Source organism: Meriones unguiculatus (assembly GCF_030254825.1).
Source record: "Meriones unguiculatus strain TT.TT164.6M chromosome 13 unlocalized genomic scaffold, Bangor_MerUng_6.1 Chr13_unordered_Scaffold_55, whole genome shotgun sequence".
Lineage (NCBI taxonomy): Eukaryota > Metazoa > Chordata > Mammalia > Rodentia > Muridae > Meriones > Meriones unguiculatus.
This window is the reverse complement of record NW_026843661.1, coordinates 181,905-199,711: the sequence shown is the minus strand read 5'-3', so window position 1 is coordinate 199,711 and position 17,807 is coordinate 181,905.

Genomic DNA, 17,807 nt, shown 5'->3' with positions numbered 1-17,807 from the left:
TGGGCTTATGCTGGGTCTCTCCATTTTTACAAACACAGTGGATCAGAGAGAGCCCTGAGCAGGTGCATGGCAGGGTTTTGATTGGGGTTTTAGGAAGGACCAGGAAGTTCTGGTTTAATAGTTACAGGATTGGTTGACATTCAGCAAGGGCAAGCTTTTTACAAAGTGATTGGCTAGCTAACATAACTAACATTGAGGGAGCTATCTCTATGCCTCAGGAATGTTGGGTATTTTCTTTGTCACTGAAGGTTCTACTACAAAGTTGGTAGACTGCTCAGCACAAATGCCCCACTTTGAGATAAGATACCTTCCCATTCTTGTTATCCTCAGGCTGTTCCTTGGGTAAGGAATCTTACGACCTTGTATTTGGAATTGGTTACCCATGGTCCAATTCCTGGTGGCTTTATAATAGAGTCACAATTCTGGTGAAATTTAAGTGCCCTTTTTTAGGCCTAGTTCCTGGTGACCTTTGAAGATGTCTCTCCATTCTAAAAGATCCATTTGGATTTTGTGGGGGTTATAAATTATATGTCCTGTGTCAGAGAGCACTCAAATATTAAGCTGTGATATAGAAGAGTAGAACTGATGATGTAAAGGATTTACTATCGCTGAGAAACTAGTGGTACCAGTTAGAATTTAGCTGAGGGAAGACTGCCTGTAAAACACTCCACAGATACGCAGTATGCTAACCAGACCTGTTAGAGATTAGGATCCCGGGATATACATGTTTGCTCACCAGGATTGTGTAGAAATGTGTCAGGGTTATGTCTTTTTAATTTGTAAATTCCCAATGTGTATTTATTAATTCATGAATGCAAATGAAAGCAGACAAGATTGGTGGGTGTACAATTTGGGTCAGGTATCTTGCTCCAGTAAATATTGAATTTCAAATTAAGGGACTGTCCTATGCCCATATGTACAATCCTCATTGACACAGTTCTGTCAGTTCAAATTTGAGACACAGGCTATGGGCTTAAGCTGTGTCTGTCAGGTTACAGGTCTCAGCAGCTAATATTGTACACAGGGATAACATCAAACAGTATCTTATTAATGGCTTTCCCTCTACAAGAGAATGGCCTGTGTTTTTCAAAGTCAGTATGCTATGTGTTTTTTTTTTTTCAACTCTGAGTTTAAGAGCACTGGCTGCTCTTCCAGAGGTCAGGAGTTCAATTCCCACCAACCACATGGTGGCTTACAACATCTATAATGAGATATGGTGCTCTTTTCTGGCATGCAAGTGTAGATGCATGCAGAACACTGTATCCACAATAAATAAATATATGAATAAATAAATAAATAAATAAGTCAGTTGTTGGTATTATTAAATTTTATTTTGTTGATGCATTACTGCTCTAGTCTCTTATTAGATAATATTCTTTGATAATCCAGTCATTAAGAATTTCATTCCTTTTCCCCTAGTGCTTTGATATTTGTTTTTGTTAAAGCAATGTCTCCTGTAGATCAGCCTTTCACATGCTATGTAGTTTACACTTTATTGGAACACTGAATGCTGCCCCTACTGCCTAGTGCCTAGAACATAGTCCTGCAGCTCTTTTTAGGTGGGCCCTGACTAGTGAGTGTGAAGTAAAATAGAACAGTGAATTAATGTCCCCTGAAGACCCTAAATTTTTAGAGGTGGGCAATTACAAATAAAGAGGGACCTGTGTAAGAATTGAGTTCACTAACCTACTTTGAAGCTGGTGTAGTCACAACACAGAAAGGGAGGGGGAGAAGGGAAGATGGTAATGAGTCATGTAATCAATTTTAGATGGTCAATAAAAGTGAAAACTGTACATTTGGGGGGAGTCATACACAAAGGGAATCAAGAATATGGATTAGTTGCTGAGCTTGTTTCTGGGAAGCAAATTTCTATAGTTGCATGAGTTCAAACAAAACAGAAGTTCTGGATAAACTGCTGTGGTAGTGACTAACAGGGATGTTTCCCCTCCCCACATTTGAAAATGCACAACCTGAGAAAAGAAGTTGTGAGTAATACTTGGTGTTCTCTAATACATATTCAAAGTCTCTGAAGAATATTGGACCATAAGGCCATTTTCAACTTTTAAAAATAATTTTAAGGTTATAATGAAATCATTTCAACCTTTTCATTCCTCTCTGCTCTTACGTCTCAAATGCTGGGATGAATCTTTAAGGAGGCTACTTAACAATCAAAGCAGACCTGGCTGTCAGGTTCTCCCAGCATCCCTCAATCTTTTCCTGTTACAAGGTATGGGTGTCATACACAGATCTCTACCTCAGAAGTTGAGCTGCCCTCCTCCCAGCTCTCATTCCTTATGTATTCCAACCATTTTGGTTACCTGGTCTTTTTCATTTATCATTTACCTTCCCACCCTTTTCATCTGGCTCTCTTCTCCTCTCACATGGCTCAAGTTCATGTCAATCCTAGACTGTCCCAGATGTTCCTGTGTCTGACTATGTTCTCTCATATATCTATAATAAACTTTCTATTCCAACATTCCTAGGTACAGCCATATCCTTTTTGTTTTATTTCTCATTTTCATTGAGCTCTCATTACCTACTCCTTTCTTTCAAATTCATGGCCATTTGTTTCTTTAATGGTTGTTACTATTTGGCTTTGACTAAAGTTTGGCTGAAGGACTTCCCAAATATGAGGTAGAGATGACTGCGTTGGACACTGATCATGTAATGGAATGTGCAACATAAATGACCTGTATCTTGGAAGATGAGCAGGTGCCCTGGGAAAGTAGAAGATTGTATTTTAAAACATTTCCAAGATGAGGATGTTGCAGGATATTTGATCCCAGTGTGATCCCATAGATTGTGAACAGTAAAAACCTGTGCTTTGTTTGGTATGGTTGAGCCCTAACACAAACCTTAATTCCAACAACTTTCTGTTTATTCTAAAGAGGTGATTATGGTATGGTTCCGTCAGCCCTGGAACATACCTTTAATTCAAAAGCTCTCTGTGCACAGGATTTAATAATGTTAACCCTAGATCAAGAGGCAAAGCAAGAAGCCAGCTGACAGGGATTAAAGAGTAAGTGGAACTTTCAGCTGAAATGTATTTAAGAAAGAGTGTAAAAGTGGAAGGAGTTTTAACATAGTAGATTTTGGGCTTTTTGAGCTTTGAGCTAGAAAGCCTTTGGCCTTGGGTTCCTTTGGCCTATCTCCCCTGATCTGTCATCTGAACTGGTGAGCTTTTGGGGCTTTTTACTCTTGGAGTTGAGGTGAGTAGGATGGTCAGATGGGTGCTTTCTCTGCCTCTCTTCACTGGAAGGTTTTAAAATAGAATAATTGGAATTTTCATTCTTTTATAACAACATTAGCATTCTGTGTGCCCATAGGGGTTAGGGCAAAGCTAGAATGCCTCTGCTATCAGCATCATTTGATCTTTGATCCACTGGTAGAGGAGCTACTACTGTCCTAAGACTCAGCTGTATTGTTCAAGCTAATGAGGGATTCTGGGTAGGCCTAGCAGTCAGGAGCAATAGTGAGAGGTAATTTATGGGTTTGTTTTGGGATTTTCCTCTGATATAGCTCTAAAGAGCTGTGAGTGAGACCAGAGGCCATGTCATGCTGAGTGTGGGGCCATTGTCCCCAGGCCAGGAATAGCAGGCTCCTGAGCTATCACAGCCTGATCTGCTTTGAATGAGATGGACTGTGGTTCAGGCTGTGGTTCTGTTGGTCTCCATGTGGTGATCTTGACAGAGACCCTTGGCCTCTGACCCTTCCTGAGTGTTGATTGTCCAGAGAAGTGAGGACTTTGCCGCCTGGGCAGTAGAAAATTGTGGTGCTTATAATATCACTATCTAGTGTACACACACAAGCATAAGTTTTGCAGTGGACAGATTGGAAAACTGAAGGTCTCATTTCTAGAAATGATTAATGTTGTATTCCACATAGAGATTTGCATAACAAATTTTACAACTCGTTTTGAACCTGGAAGAAAAGAGGGGTGGTGGTCATCTTTCAGCAATACTTGATTACATTTTTTTAACCTTTCAACTACCACCAGTCACAATGGCATGATTTAGGGAAATTCAATTCCAGGGTACAAAAGGAATTTCTGAGATGCAGAATTTTGTCAGGTGTGCCTGGTTTTAAATAAGAGGATAGGAAAGATTCCACATATTGTGACATAAATCATGCAGAAGGAAACAGAAACTAAATTATTCTCCATCATTTTTTGTGTGTGAGTGTCTGCAAGGGCTGGGCTGTGCCTGAACCCACAAGGGGACATGAGGGACTGCAAGCCATAGCCCAGCTTATGATCACCTCCATTTTTTTAAGAGACTTCTAAAGCAAAAGGACTCTCTGTAAAGGAGGTTAGTAGTAGCTGGAGGGTCAGGAAAATATAACTGTTTAGGTGTCACTTTGAGTTTGTCTTGTAGCAGTTGTGAAATCTGTGTTTATTTAATTTGTATTAATTAGAAAATCAAAGGTATCTCTGGTTCCATGCCAATTTTTCATGCTAGGAGTTACTTATGTCTTTTCATGTTAGCTTGGCTATATTTTAGGCTTATTTTTTGGGCTTTTTTTTTCTCACCCCCTTATTCTTTCACAAACACTGTACACATTCTTGATTATTGAAGTTTGTAGTAAGTACAAAAGTCACATCATGCCAGAAGATTATGAGATTCATGGCAATGGAATCATCCCTTATTTTTCTGTTTTCCTCTGTTTCTTACCAGGTGGCTTTTCTGATATGAGATAGAGATTTTGGATTGTTCTTTAGCAATCACATAAAGACAATTTGCACTTATATCTGTAGAAGACAGAAGAGATAACATGAAGGTGAGTGATACCAGTTGGCTAGTTTACTCCTTCTCTTTTCACATTTTTTTTGGTGATCTGTCATTTTCTTCAGAAGTTTCATGTGTCCAGTGGTCTCCATATTCTTTAGTTGGATGATTTTATTCTCCTGAAAAGATTAAATCAAAACCCTGCCCCATCCCTAATTCTGGGGTGAGGGTTGTAGCTTTTTAGGCATGTTATATCTTTTATAGAGCAAAATGTTTTTTTCGAAATAGAAAAAGTATAATATCTCAATTAAAGTTAAAAAAATCTTTGAAAGTTTCCAAATATACCTTAAAGTGTATTTATTTCTAGATAATAAAGGATATTCACTTTGATTTTCAGCCTGCCTTTTACAAGCAGCTTTTAAATAAAATCAGTGTAAATCCTGTGTGCCTGCCTCTGCCTCCCAGGTGGTATGAAAAGGCACGTGCCTCCCAAATGCTGGGATTAAGGCTATGAACCACCAACACCCTGTCATTGTAACTCCTGAATTTAGAAAACAACTAATTAATATAGAACTGCTTGTCTCTTCTGGGATTAAATGCATGGTCTATCACCATGCTGCTCAGATATGTTATAGTCACTCCAAATTATTCCAACTCAAAAAATTTATACCTTAGAATTTACTTAAAACTTTTTAAAGCTCTTAACTGTTTTTAATATGAAACAACAAAAGTATCTTTTTTATTTAAGAAAAAAAACTTCAGTCTTTATTAAGTTAGTTTGGAGTGAATGACCACACTGTCTGATGAAAAGTTACCTCTGCTTATTCAGGAGATCTCCACTATTAAAATCTAATCATTATCAATTTTGTTAGGATCCTCCTTTCTTTTCCTGTGGTAACATTTGGTTTTACCAGTGAAGACATAGTTCAGTAATTTCTCACTGTCTACTCCTTTTAGTTTTGTTTACTTCATTTTTTTTCTAGAGTATTTAGGTGTGCTGTTAAGTTGCTACTAAGAGATCTTTCTGATTATTTTTTCTGAATGTACTTAGTGGTATGAACTGTCTTCTGGTCAACAATTCCGTTGTGTACTATGACTTTTGATATCTTATGTATTCATGTCATCGACTTTTAGAAAGTCTTTAATTTCTTTATTTCAGTTTTGATCCAATTTTTATTTAATAGAGTGTTGTTCAATTTTTATGAGTTTGTAAGCTTTCTATTGTTTTTGTTATTGGTGATGTGCTGCTTTAAACCTTAGTGGTCTGATAGGATGCAGGAGGTTATTGAAAGTTTCTTATATCTTTTGAGACTTCCACAGTTCAAGTATATCATCAATTATGGAGAACAATATATGTGTTGCTGAGAAGAGAGAACAATCTTTTTGTTTGGGTGGATGTTCTGTAAACATCATTTGGGTAGTGTTTTGATGTCAGTTATCTGGACCATTTCTCTGTTCAGTTTGGTCAGGAGGACCTGTCCATTGGTGAGAGTGATATATTGAAGTCTTCTCCTATCGGTTTATGAGGGCCAGGATGTGATGCCAGCTGCAGAAGTGTTTCTTTTATAACTTGGGTGCTCTTAGGTTAGGGGCATTGATGTTAAGTATTGAAATGTTATATTGCTGGATGTTTTTTTAATATGTCATGTCTTTTGCCATCTTTTGATTAGTTGATTTTGAAGTCTGTTTTGTTAGATATTAAAATTGCTTTACAAGCTTGATATTCTAATTCATTTATTTGGAATATCTTTTCCAACCCTTTACCTTGAGATAATGTCTATCTTGATGTGAAGCTGTGTTTGATGTATTTAGAAGAAGGGTGGATTTTGTTTTATCATCCATTTTTGTGAGCCTGTGTCTTTTTATTGGTGAATTTGGGTCAATGGTATTAAGAGATATCAACAAACAGTGATTGTAAATCCTGGTATTTTGGTGGTGGTGGTGGTGGTGGTTTTAGCACCCTGTGTTGGGCTATATTTATAGATACATATTGTTTAAATTTGACCTTATCATGAAACATCTTATTTTTCTTCATTTGCTGATTGAAACTTTCTGGGCATGGTTAGTAATTTGTCTTGGCTTCTGTAGTTTTTTAGAGTCAGAAGCACTCTGTCTAAGCTGTTCAACTTCTAGCATTTTTACTGAGAATACAGGATTAATTCCAATAGATCTGCCTCTTTTTTTTTTTGGTTGGTTTTTGTGGGTTATTTTTTGTTTTGTTTTGTTTGGTTTGGTTTGTCTGGTTGGTTAGTTTGGTTTGTTTTTGTTTTTGTTTTCAGTTGCAGCTTTTTATATTCTTTCTTTGTTCTGCATGTTTTGTATTTTGATTATTCTGTGCTAAGAGGACTTTCTTTTCTGGTCCAGTCTCTTTGGTGATTTTATGCTTCTTGTGCCTTCATAGACATCTTCTTTAGGTTAAGAAATTTTTCTTGTATGATTTTGTTGAAAATATCTTCTGGAACTTTGATCTCATCCTTCTTCTTCTAATCTGATTATTAGTAGGTTTTGTGTTATCATAATGTCCCAGAGTTCCTGGATGTTTCCTGAAAGTTTGTATGTAGACCAGGCTGGTTTTGAACTTAACAGCTCTAACTCAAGTCAAGTGTTGGGCTTAAATCTAGGCCAACATGCCTGGCATCAACATCACCATCATTGGCTGCTGAGCATGGAATATAGAGTTTTAGGTATTTGTTTTCTTTTGTTTTGTATATGTAAGCATAGGTTATTGTGTTGATCTTCATCAACATCTTGCATTTGAAATTTGGCAGGGAGTATATTTAATTTCTTAGGATGCCCTTTATTTATGACACTAACACTATCTGAGCTTTCCAAGTCATTGAATTGTAGGTGTGTGACGCTCTTCTTACCAGTTGTATTTGTTTTATTTTAATTTTGTTTGTTTTATTCACATTTAATTTATTTTTAATTTAAATTTGTTTTTTGTTTTTATTTATTCTCTGACATGAACTTGAGTCTTTGATCACCTCCTCCTGGGTGGTGCAACCTTGCAAGGCCACAGAGGATGACCTTGATGAGGTCTGATGAGACCTGATAATCTAGAAGGGAAGGAATCCCTCTCCATTTAGGAGACTAGAGAAAGGGCATAGGAGCAGAAGAAGGAGGGTGGGTGGGACTGGCAGAAGATGAGGGAGGGGGCTATGGCAAGGATACAAAGTGAACACATTGTAATAAATAACTTAATTAAATTAAAAAAATAATTTATCCACTTAACATCCCAATTGTAATCTTCTCCCTTGACTTTTCCTTGTCTCACCCTCCATTTTTTTTCCTCCTTATCCCATTTCCTATATCTCAGATACAGGGAACCCTCCTCTCCTACCATCTGAACCCAGCCTATCAAGTCTCACTAGGACTTCCTGCATCCTCTTCCTCTGTGGCATAGCAATGCCCCCTCCACCAAGGGGAAATGATCAAATAGCAGACAACAGAGTCCATGTCAAAGCCAGCACCTTCTCCCCTTACTATGGATCGAACATGGAGACTGAGCTGCCTATCAGCTACATCTGAGCAGGGGTCTGTTTCCTCTTCATGAATGGTCTTTGGTGGGTCCATCAATCTCTGCAAGTCCCCATGGGCCCAGATTTGTTGTCCTTGTTGGTCTTCTTATGGAGGTCCTGCCAGCTCTGGGTCTTTCTACATTCTATCCTCTCACTCTTTCCTATGATTCCCTGTGCTCTACCCAAAGTTTGGCTGTGAATCTTAGCATCTGTTTCGAACCCCTGCTGGGCGTCTTTTGGAGGATATGTATGTTAGGCTCTCATCCTCTTCCCTCTCTTCAGTCACTTCTGGTGTCGATTTTATATGCACTTTTGCATAAGAATTAAGCATCCTCCATAGGGTCCTCCTTTTTATTTAGCTCCTTTAGGTCTATAAATTGTAGTATGTTTATCCTATATTATGACCATTATCCATTTACAAATGAGTATATACCATGCATGTCTTTCTGGTTTTGGAATAACTCACTTAGGATGATCATTTCTAGTTCCATCTACTTGCCTGAAAATTTTATAGTTTCCTTTTTTTTTTTTAATACCCGAGGTGCATTCCATTGTGTAAATGTATCACAATTTCTGTAAAACAATGGTTTGGTTGAGAAACATATAGTTTGTTTCCCTATTATGGCTATTATGAATATAGATGTTATGAACACAGTTGAGCAAATATCTTTGTTGAATGGTGGAGCATCTTTTTGATATATGCCCAGAAATGGTATAGCTGGGTCTTGAAGTAACACTATTTCTAATTGTCTGAGAACGTATCAGATTGATTTCTAAAGCGGTTGTATAAGTTTTCACTCCCACAGCAATGGAGGAGTGTTCCTTTCTTCACATTCTCACTAACTTGCTGTCACTTCAGGTTTTGACCTTAGCCATGATGGGTTTAAGATGGAATGTCATTTGCATTTCCATGATGACTACAGATATTGAGCATTTAATGTCCACCATTTGATATTCCTCTGTGGAGAAATCTTTGTATAGTTCTGTACCCCAGTTTTAAATTGGATTATTTGGATTATTGGAGTTTAATTTCTTCAGCTCTTTATATATATTGTTTATTAGCTCTTTCAGTTGTATGAAGGGTTGGTGAAGATCTTTTGTCAGTCGGTAGGCGGTCATTTTGTTCTATTGACAGAGTTCTTTGCTTCATAGAAGCTTTTTGTTTCATGAGATCCTATTCATTAATTCTTGATCTTAGAGCCAGTGTTCTTGGTGTTCTGTTGAGGAAGTTACCTTCTATGCGAATGAGATCGAGGATCTTTCCCACTTTTTTTTCTAACAGATTTAGTGTATCTGGTTTTATGTTGAGGTCTTTGAACAACTTGGACTGCAGTTTAGTGCAGGGTGATAAATATGGATCTATTTTCATTTTTCCACATGTAAACTTCAGGTTAGACCAGCACTGTTTGTTGAAGATGCTGTCCTTTTTCCATTGCATGGTTTTGGCTTCTTTGTCAAAAATCAAGTGGCCATAGGTGTGTGGGTTTATTTATGTGTCTTCACTTCAATTCCATTGATCCACTAATTGTTTTTATTATAGTACCATGCAGTTTTTATTACTATTGATTTATAATAGAGCTTGAGATGAAGAATGGTGATACCTCCTGAAGATCTCCTATTGTACAGGATTGTTTTAGCTATTCTGGCTTTTTTATTTTTCATATGAAGCTGAGAATTGTTCTTTCAAGTTCTTTAATGAATTGTGTTGATATTTTGATGGGAATATCATTGAATCTGTAGATTGTTTTGTTACGATGGCAATTTTTACTATGTTGGTCCTACTGATCCATGAGCACAAGAGATATTTCTATCTTCTGGTTTCTTTTTCAATTTCTTTCTTCAGAGGCTTGAAGTTTTTGGTTTTGTTGTTGTTGTTGTTCATATAGGCTTTTTACTGGCTTGTTGAGGATAACACCAAAATACATTTTTTTTTACTGCCTATTGTGAAGGGTGTTATTTTCCTATTTTTTTTCAGTCCATTTGTCTTTGGCATCCAGGAGTGTATTTTTTTGAGGTTCCCTACAGTAGAATTTTGGGGGTCATTTTTGTATACTGTCATATCATCTGTGAATAGAGATACTTTGACTTCTTCCTTATCACTTTGTATCCCCTTAATCTCCTTTAGTTGTCTTATTGCCCTAGATAGGACTTTGAGTACTGTATTGAAGAGATTTGGAGAGAGTGTGTAGCCTTGTCTTTTCCCCAAGTACAGTGGAATTGACTTAACAATCTTTTCATTTAGTTTGATGTTAGCTATATACTATTCTGTATATATTCTGTATATTTTCTGTATACTATCTTTACTCTTTTTAGATATGTGCCTTTGTCCCTGGTCTCTCCAAGACTTTAAACAAGAATAACTGTTGGATATTGTCAAATGCTTTTTCAGCATCTAACAAAATGGCTTTTTTTCAATTTGTTTATACAGTGGATTACATTGATGGATTCCATATACTTAACCACCCTCGCATGCCTGGGATGAAGCCTACTTGGTCATGGTGGATGATACCTTTGATATGTTCTTGGATTTGGTTTGCAAGTATTTTATTGAGTATCTTTACATCATTGTTCATAAAAGAGATTGGTCTGAAGTTCTCTTTCTTTTTGGGGATCTTTGAGGATTTATCAAGTTGACTGTGGTCTCACCAAAGGAATTTGGTCATGTTGCATCCATTTCTATTTTATGAAATAATTTGGAGAATATCAGTATTCACTCTTCTTTGAAGGTCTTGTAGAATTCTGCTCTGAAATCATCTGGCCCTTGGCTTTTTTTTTGGTTGGGAGTATTTTGATGGATGCCTCTATTGCCTTATTTACTATAAGACTATTTAATATCTTTACCTGATGTTGATTCAACTTTGCTAAGTGGATTTTAAATAGAATTGTATATTTCATTTAGATTTTCAAATTTTGGGGCATATAGGCTTTTGACATAAAAGGTAATGGTTCTTTGGATTTTCTCAGTGTCTATTATATCTTTTTCTTTCAGACTTTGTTGGTTTGGATAGTATCTTTCTACCAATTACTTAGTTTGGCTAAGAATTTGTGTTTTTTATTTTCTCAAAGAACTAGCTCTTGGTTTCGTTGATTCTTTGAATTATTATCTTTGTTTCTAATTTATTGATATCAGCCCTGAGTTTGGTTTTTCCTAGTGGTCTACTCTTGCTGGGTGTGTCTGCTTCTTTTTTCCTAGGTCTTTCAGGTATACCATTAAGTTGCTTGTATGAGATGTCTCCAATAGCTTATGATGGCCTTTGTTGCTATTCAAACTCCTCTTAGGACTGCTTTCATTGCATCTCATATGAAGTTGAGAACTCTTCTATCAAGGTCTGTAAAGTATTCTGTTGGTATTTTGATGGAAATTGCATTGAATCTGTAGATTGTTTTTGGTAAGATGTCCATTTTTACTATGTTAACTCTGCCAAGCCATGAGTATCAGATAGTTCCATATTCTGATATCTTCTTCTAATCTTTCTTCAGAGACTTGAAGTTTTTTCATACAAGTCTTTGACTTAATTGATTATGGTCACACCAAAGTACTTTATGTCCTTTGAGGCTATTGCGAAGGGTGTTGTTTCCCTAATTTCTTTCTCAGCCCTTTTATCTTTTGTATACAGGAGGGCTAAATTTTTTATGAATTAATTTTGTATCCAGCCACTTTACTGATGCTGTTTATCATCTGTAGAAGTTCCCTAGTAGAAGTTTTGGAGTTATTCAGGTATACTATCATATCATCTGCAAATAGTGATACTTTGACTTCTCCCTTTCCAATTTGTATTCTTTTGATCTCCTTTAATTGTCTTATTGCTCTAGTAAGGACTTCAAGAACTATGTTGAAGAGATATGGAGAGAGTGGACAGCCTTGCCTTGTCCCTGAGTTCAGTGGGACTGCTTTAATTTTCTCTCCATTTAGCTTGATGTTGGCTATAGGCTTGTTGTATATTGCCTTTACTATGTTTAGGTATGTGCCCTTTATCCCTGATCTCTCCAATACTTTAAACATGAATGGATGCTGGATTTTTTCAAATGCTTTTTCAGCATCTAAGGAGATTATCATGTGTTTATTTTTCTTTCAATTTGTTAATATGGTGGATCATATCAATGGATTTTTGTATACTGAACCACCCCTGCATACCTGCCATGAAGCCTGCTTGGTTGTAGTGGATGATATCTTTGATGTGTTCTTTTATTGGGTTTGCAAAGTATTTTGTTGAGTATTTTTGCATCAATGTTTATAAGGGAAATTGGCCTGAAATTGTTTTTTATGCTGCGGTATCCAGGGCTGCTTGCTCCTGGATAACTGGGTTCTGGAGATGCCATTTTGCTCTGTCTTTTGTTGGTTGAGCTTTTATGCTGGCCTCTATCCATTTGGCTATCTTAGGTGTTGGGTGTTAGTTTCTGGTGGTTCCTAGAATCCTGTGCTGGGGAGAAGGAGAATCCCTTTGGCAGGAAGAAAATTTTTTCAAAGGAGGCTTCCTTACCTTTTGGGGTACGGTCACTGGATGACAGGTGTTTTTCAGGAATTGTCACAGCTCACCTTAGGCATACAGACGTTAGTGGAAATTTTCCATGTTATTCAAGGGGGCTCTCTTCTCACCCAGAGAAATCCTGGAGACAGCTGCCCTGATGCTGGGGTTCTTGCTGTAAATTTAGTGAGCTGAAGCTGTAATCTGGGTACCCCATGGTTTGGTCAGTTTAGTTAGGGATAACTGGTTGTCCCTTGGAGCAGTATCTGGGGGTTGTTCTCAGGGAACCCAGGCTTCTGTAGGTCTGATTCTGGAGCTCTGTGCCCCAGTACCCAGGTGGTAATCAGTGGCAGGTGAGCACCACTCTCATGTGTACAGCAGGAGGCTAGAGTCTGGAGCCTGTAGATAACCAGAAACTTTTCTGGAGCTAGGTGTCCTAAAGTAGGGCCAGATATTTCCCCCACCTTTGCGTTTTCTCCCAACAGAAAGATCCAGTCTGTACTGTTGGGGGGTGTAGAGTGCATAGGCACTTGCTTGCGAATGGTGGCTCCAAGCTGGTGACTGGACAGGAACCTGGAAAATTTTTCCGATAATATTCCCATATGTGGTCGTGGTAGTGGTGGTGGTAGTGGTGGTGGGAGGGTCAGCTGAGTGCTCTAAGCTGGGACCTGCTGTTTCCCTCCCTGTGGGGTTTTCTTTCTACAGGGAAACCCATCCTTTAGTTCCCTGGGGCACACAGTTCTGTCTGTGATGGAGAGTTGGTTACGTGGGTCTGGCGGCTGAAGTCCCACTCAGGGCTGGCTGCTGTGCACCTGCAAGTCTACAGGACCTTTTCCATGGATAGACTGGATGACATTCAGTCAGTCCCACTTGCTTCCTTCCCTGTGGGTTTTTCTTGAGAGTGGGACTCCCAGTCTCTTGTGCTCTGGGGCACACAGTTCAGCCTGGGAAGGTGATCAGGACACACTTCTTGGGTCTATTTTCTTGAAAACTTTATTCCTGCCAAAACAGCCCAGGAAATTTTCCAGGGATTAGCTGGGTGCTCTGAGGTTGAACCCAATTGTTTTTCTCATCATTGGGTTTCTTATCACCTGGTAAACACAGTCAATGTTGTTTAGGGACCAACTGTTCCAACTATTTGTCACTGTGCAGTCTCTGTTACCCCACTGATCAGTATGCAATCAGCCCTACCATCTGGAATCTGTTTTTAATTTTTACTGAATATGAGTATTTTGATTGAAGTCATGAATATGAACCTCTTGTGTGCCTGATCGTCACAGTAGTCCAAAGATGTGTTCAGAACTTATGAACTTATAGCAATTGATAATAGTGGGTCCCAGTTAAACACTGACATTTCAGACCAATTATTTGCAAGAGCAGCAAGAGCTCCTCACTGCTGAGCCATCTCTCCTGCCTTATGTTGCTTACATATATCATCCTTTACATTGCTAATATTTTCATCTTTCTATTTTTAGCTATTTAAACATGCATTCCTTTTAGTAAGATCTTATTAAAGTTACAGTTTAAGCTAGGGCATTGTAGATTTCTGAAAATTGAATACACAACTGGAGTGAATGTATAATTCCTTGTAGAAGCTTCAGTAAACACCTCTCAGTTCTTTCCATGTTTTATGTTTGTTTTATTGATTTAAAGGGGTGACTCTGTCTTACTATATAGGTCTGGCTGTCCTAGAACTCTTTGTATAGATCATGCTGGCATCCAATTAAATAATATATACCTGTGTCTGCCTCCTGAGTGATGGAATTAAAGGCATGACAGAATATACCCAGCTTGTCCATCATTTTTTTTGTAGTTAGTAACTGTTCATATTTCTCTGATGTGTACTTAGTACTGTTCATCTGTTAATTTCTCTCTGTGTGTCTCTGTCTCTCTCTTTCTATTTTGCTCTCTTCTCTCTGTTTGTCTTTGTCCACATTAATTGCCATGAGTATTCCAAACCTCTATCCTATTCAGATATGGCACAGTTAAACTTTTTTATTCCGTTTTATTCTAAAATGACTTAGTGATAACATTCACACTTATTTTTTAATAGAAAAGTTTTAATCTTTATTTTAAACTATAGCCTATACATGATTTAAAAAGGAAAATATACAAAACAATGATCAAAGAATAATCATGTGTTCTATGCCTTTTCTTTTGTCTGGGAACTCAGAAATATGATGTTATCAGCTATGATTATTGTTGCTTGCCACTCACATTATTTTTATCCATCTATTCACTGTAGTACAATTTCCCCTCCACAAATATATGAGCCCCCATTTTCATATACTGGTATGCCACATCTCTGATCCCTGGTCAAAACATGATATCCAGTGCCATGTTGTCTTTTGACTGACACCACCCATCTGTTCACTGTCACCTGATAGCCACATCTCATTTGTTGCTAGATAAAATATGATGACTGTGTTTTTTCCTTCTACCTGTCTCATGACAGGGTCCTGACCTACTTGCCCAAGTAACTAAAGATGATTCATACATTACTCAAGAACCCAACTAATGTCTAATTCATATCCATGCCTTACAAACTAATGAAACACCTTTAACAAAGGTTTCCAAAGCATGCCTTTGGTTTTCCTTACAATCTAACCTTTAAGCTTTTTCTTCTCCTCTTGTTCACCTCATGCACAACACCCAACTATCTAACACTAGCACTTCTGTGTCAGAAAATAAATGGAAGCAGCACTAGAATTATATGATTCTATTGCCAATGAAGTATAAATTAATATTGTTGCTACTCTTTCTGTTGTACAAATGCATGGCATATTTTAGGATTCAGTGACCTTCAATGATGTGCATGTGAAATTCAGCCAAGAAGAGTGGGCTTTGCTGCAACCATCACAGAAACAACTCTACAATGATGTGATGCTAGAGACCTGTAAAAACCTCACTGCTATAGGTAAGACAGCAAATTTTCTTTCACTTTTAAAATAAGGAGACAAGTCTTACTTTGTTATTTATCCTTTTCTATGATTCCAATTGAGAATGAGGAGGAATGAGGTGACTAAATCAGGCATGGTTCTAAGGGTCATAGAAGATAGTGATTTAAGTTTTGCTTTAATAATAATATGATATTTCCAGTCATATATATTTTCTGGTACTCTATTTTAGGATACAATTTGGAAGACCATACCATTGAAGAACATTTTCAAAGTTCTACAAGTAATAAAAGGTAACTTTATGTGCACACTGATATAGATATGAATCTTAAGAAATTTTAATGTGTCCTGGAAGTTTGGTTTTTTGTTTGTTTGTTTGTTTGTTGGCTGCTTTTTATTTTCTGTTTTTGAAATAGTTTTTTTATTCTGTGTAGCTGTGGCTTGACTTAGACTTGCTTGTTAGAACAATGTGATCTCAAAATCACACAGATCTGCCTGCTTCTGCCTCCACAAATGCTGGGATTAAAGGAATGTACCAGCACACCTGGCTGTGTCCAGGAGGTTTTAAAGAAAAGCAACAGTGTAAAAAGAGCACTGCTTTAAGTGTACTGATGATCATTAAAATCTCATAATTCCACGTACCTCAATGTCAGGTATCTGATTTGTGTTTGCAAGGTACTCCCCTAAGATAGAAGAAAATAAAATAATGTTGTAACAGAAAATACCATTGAAATCATATAGACATTACAGCTACTGAGTTAAACTGCCAATCTGTTTAGTCTCATTCTATCTACTCAGATATTGTAAGAGGTATACACATTGAATAGGTGATCAGTATGTTTCAAAACCTTCTAATGAGCAGATATTTCATAGTACAACCAGTGTTACACATATTCATGTAGTAACACTGTAAAGTTTAGTGAAAGGAGCAGCTTCTGAGAGTCAATAATAAAATTGTGGAGAAACCTTAATCCCTATATGACATGTCTATGATGAACAAAAAAAAAAAAAAACGTGTTAATTCAATGTGGAAATCTTTTATTATTCTTGTAATTTAAATTGGTATATCATATGTCACAATGTTTATAAGACACATGAGCATAGAGATATTGAAAGAAGCAGTGTAACTATGTTTCTCCAAGAATAATTAATTTTGTAAAAGTCCCCACTTTGAGTAGATTTTCTGAATGTGATAAAAGGTAACAGTTAATTGGTTTTGCAACTTCACTGAGAATTCATTAGCAAAATCATACTGCTGAAAATACCTATGAATGCTAGAAATTTGGAACTTCTTCTGCTTGTCCTGGCTCACTTTGTAAATGAAGTGTCATTCATACCGTACAAAAATTTGTGAATGGGATTGCTTTGGTAAAACTCTGAATTCTTACAATACTCTTCATATACATGAGAAAACCTCTTATAGAAAAATGATGCTATTAAAGTGAACCACATAATAAATGCTCTTACCATCACAGAGATCTTCAAAAATACCCATAAAGAAGGGGAATGCCATGAATGTAAATAAAATGATAAAAGTTTAAGATTTGATTATTCTTTTTATCATTAGACCAAATTATAAAATTGATTCACATAGATAAATATATTTATTAGTGTAATCAAATGACTGTGGTCAATATTTCACATGTGCCAATTATCTTTGCAGGCATGAAAGCAATTGTACTGGAGAGAAACCTTTTAAACGCACTCTATGTGGTAAATCCTTCCACCATACCACTGTTCTCATAAGCCATGAAAGAACACACACTGGAGAGAAGCCTTACAAATGTAATCAATGGGGTAAAGCCTTTACAAAAAACAGTCAGCTCATAAGGCATAAAAGAACACATACTGGAGAGAAACCTTATGAGTGTAACCAGTGTGGTAAAGCTTTTGCAAAAAACAGTCATCTCATAAGCTATGAAAGAACACACACTGGAGAGAAGCCTTACAAATGTAACCAGTGTGGCAAAGCCTTTGCAGAAAACAGTACTCTCTTAAGCCATAAAAGAACACACACTGGAGAGAAATCTTATAAATGTAACCAGTGTTGTAAAGCCTTTGCACGCCACAATAATCTCATAAGCCATAAAAGAACACATACTGGAAAGCAACCTTATGAATATACCCAATATGATAAAGCCTTTGCACAGCTGTCTCCGGAAACATGAAAAACGCACAGTGGAGAGAAGCCTGGTGAGGATA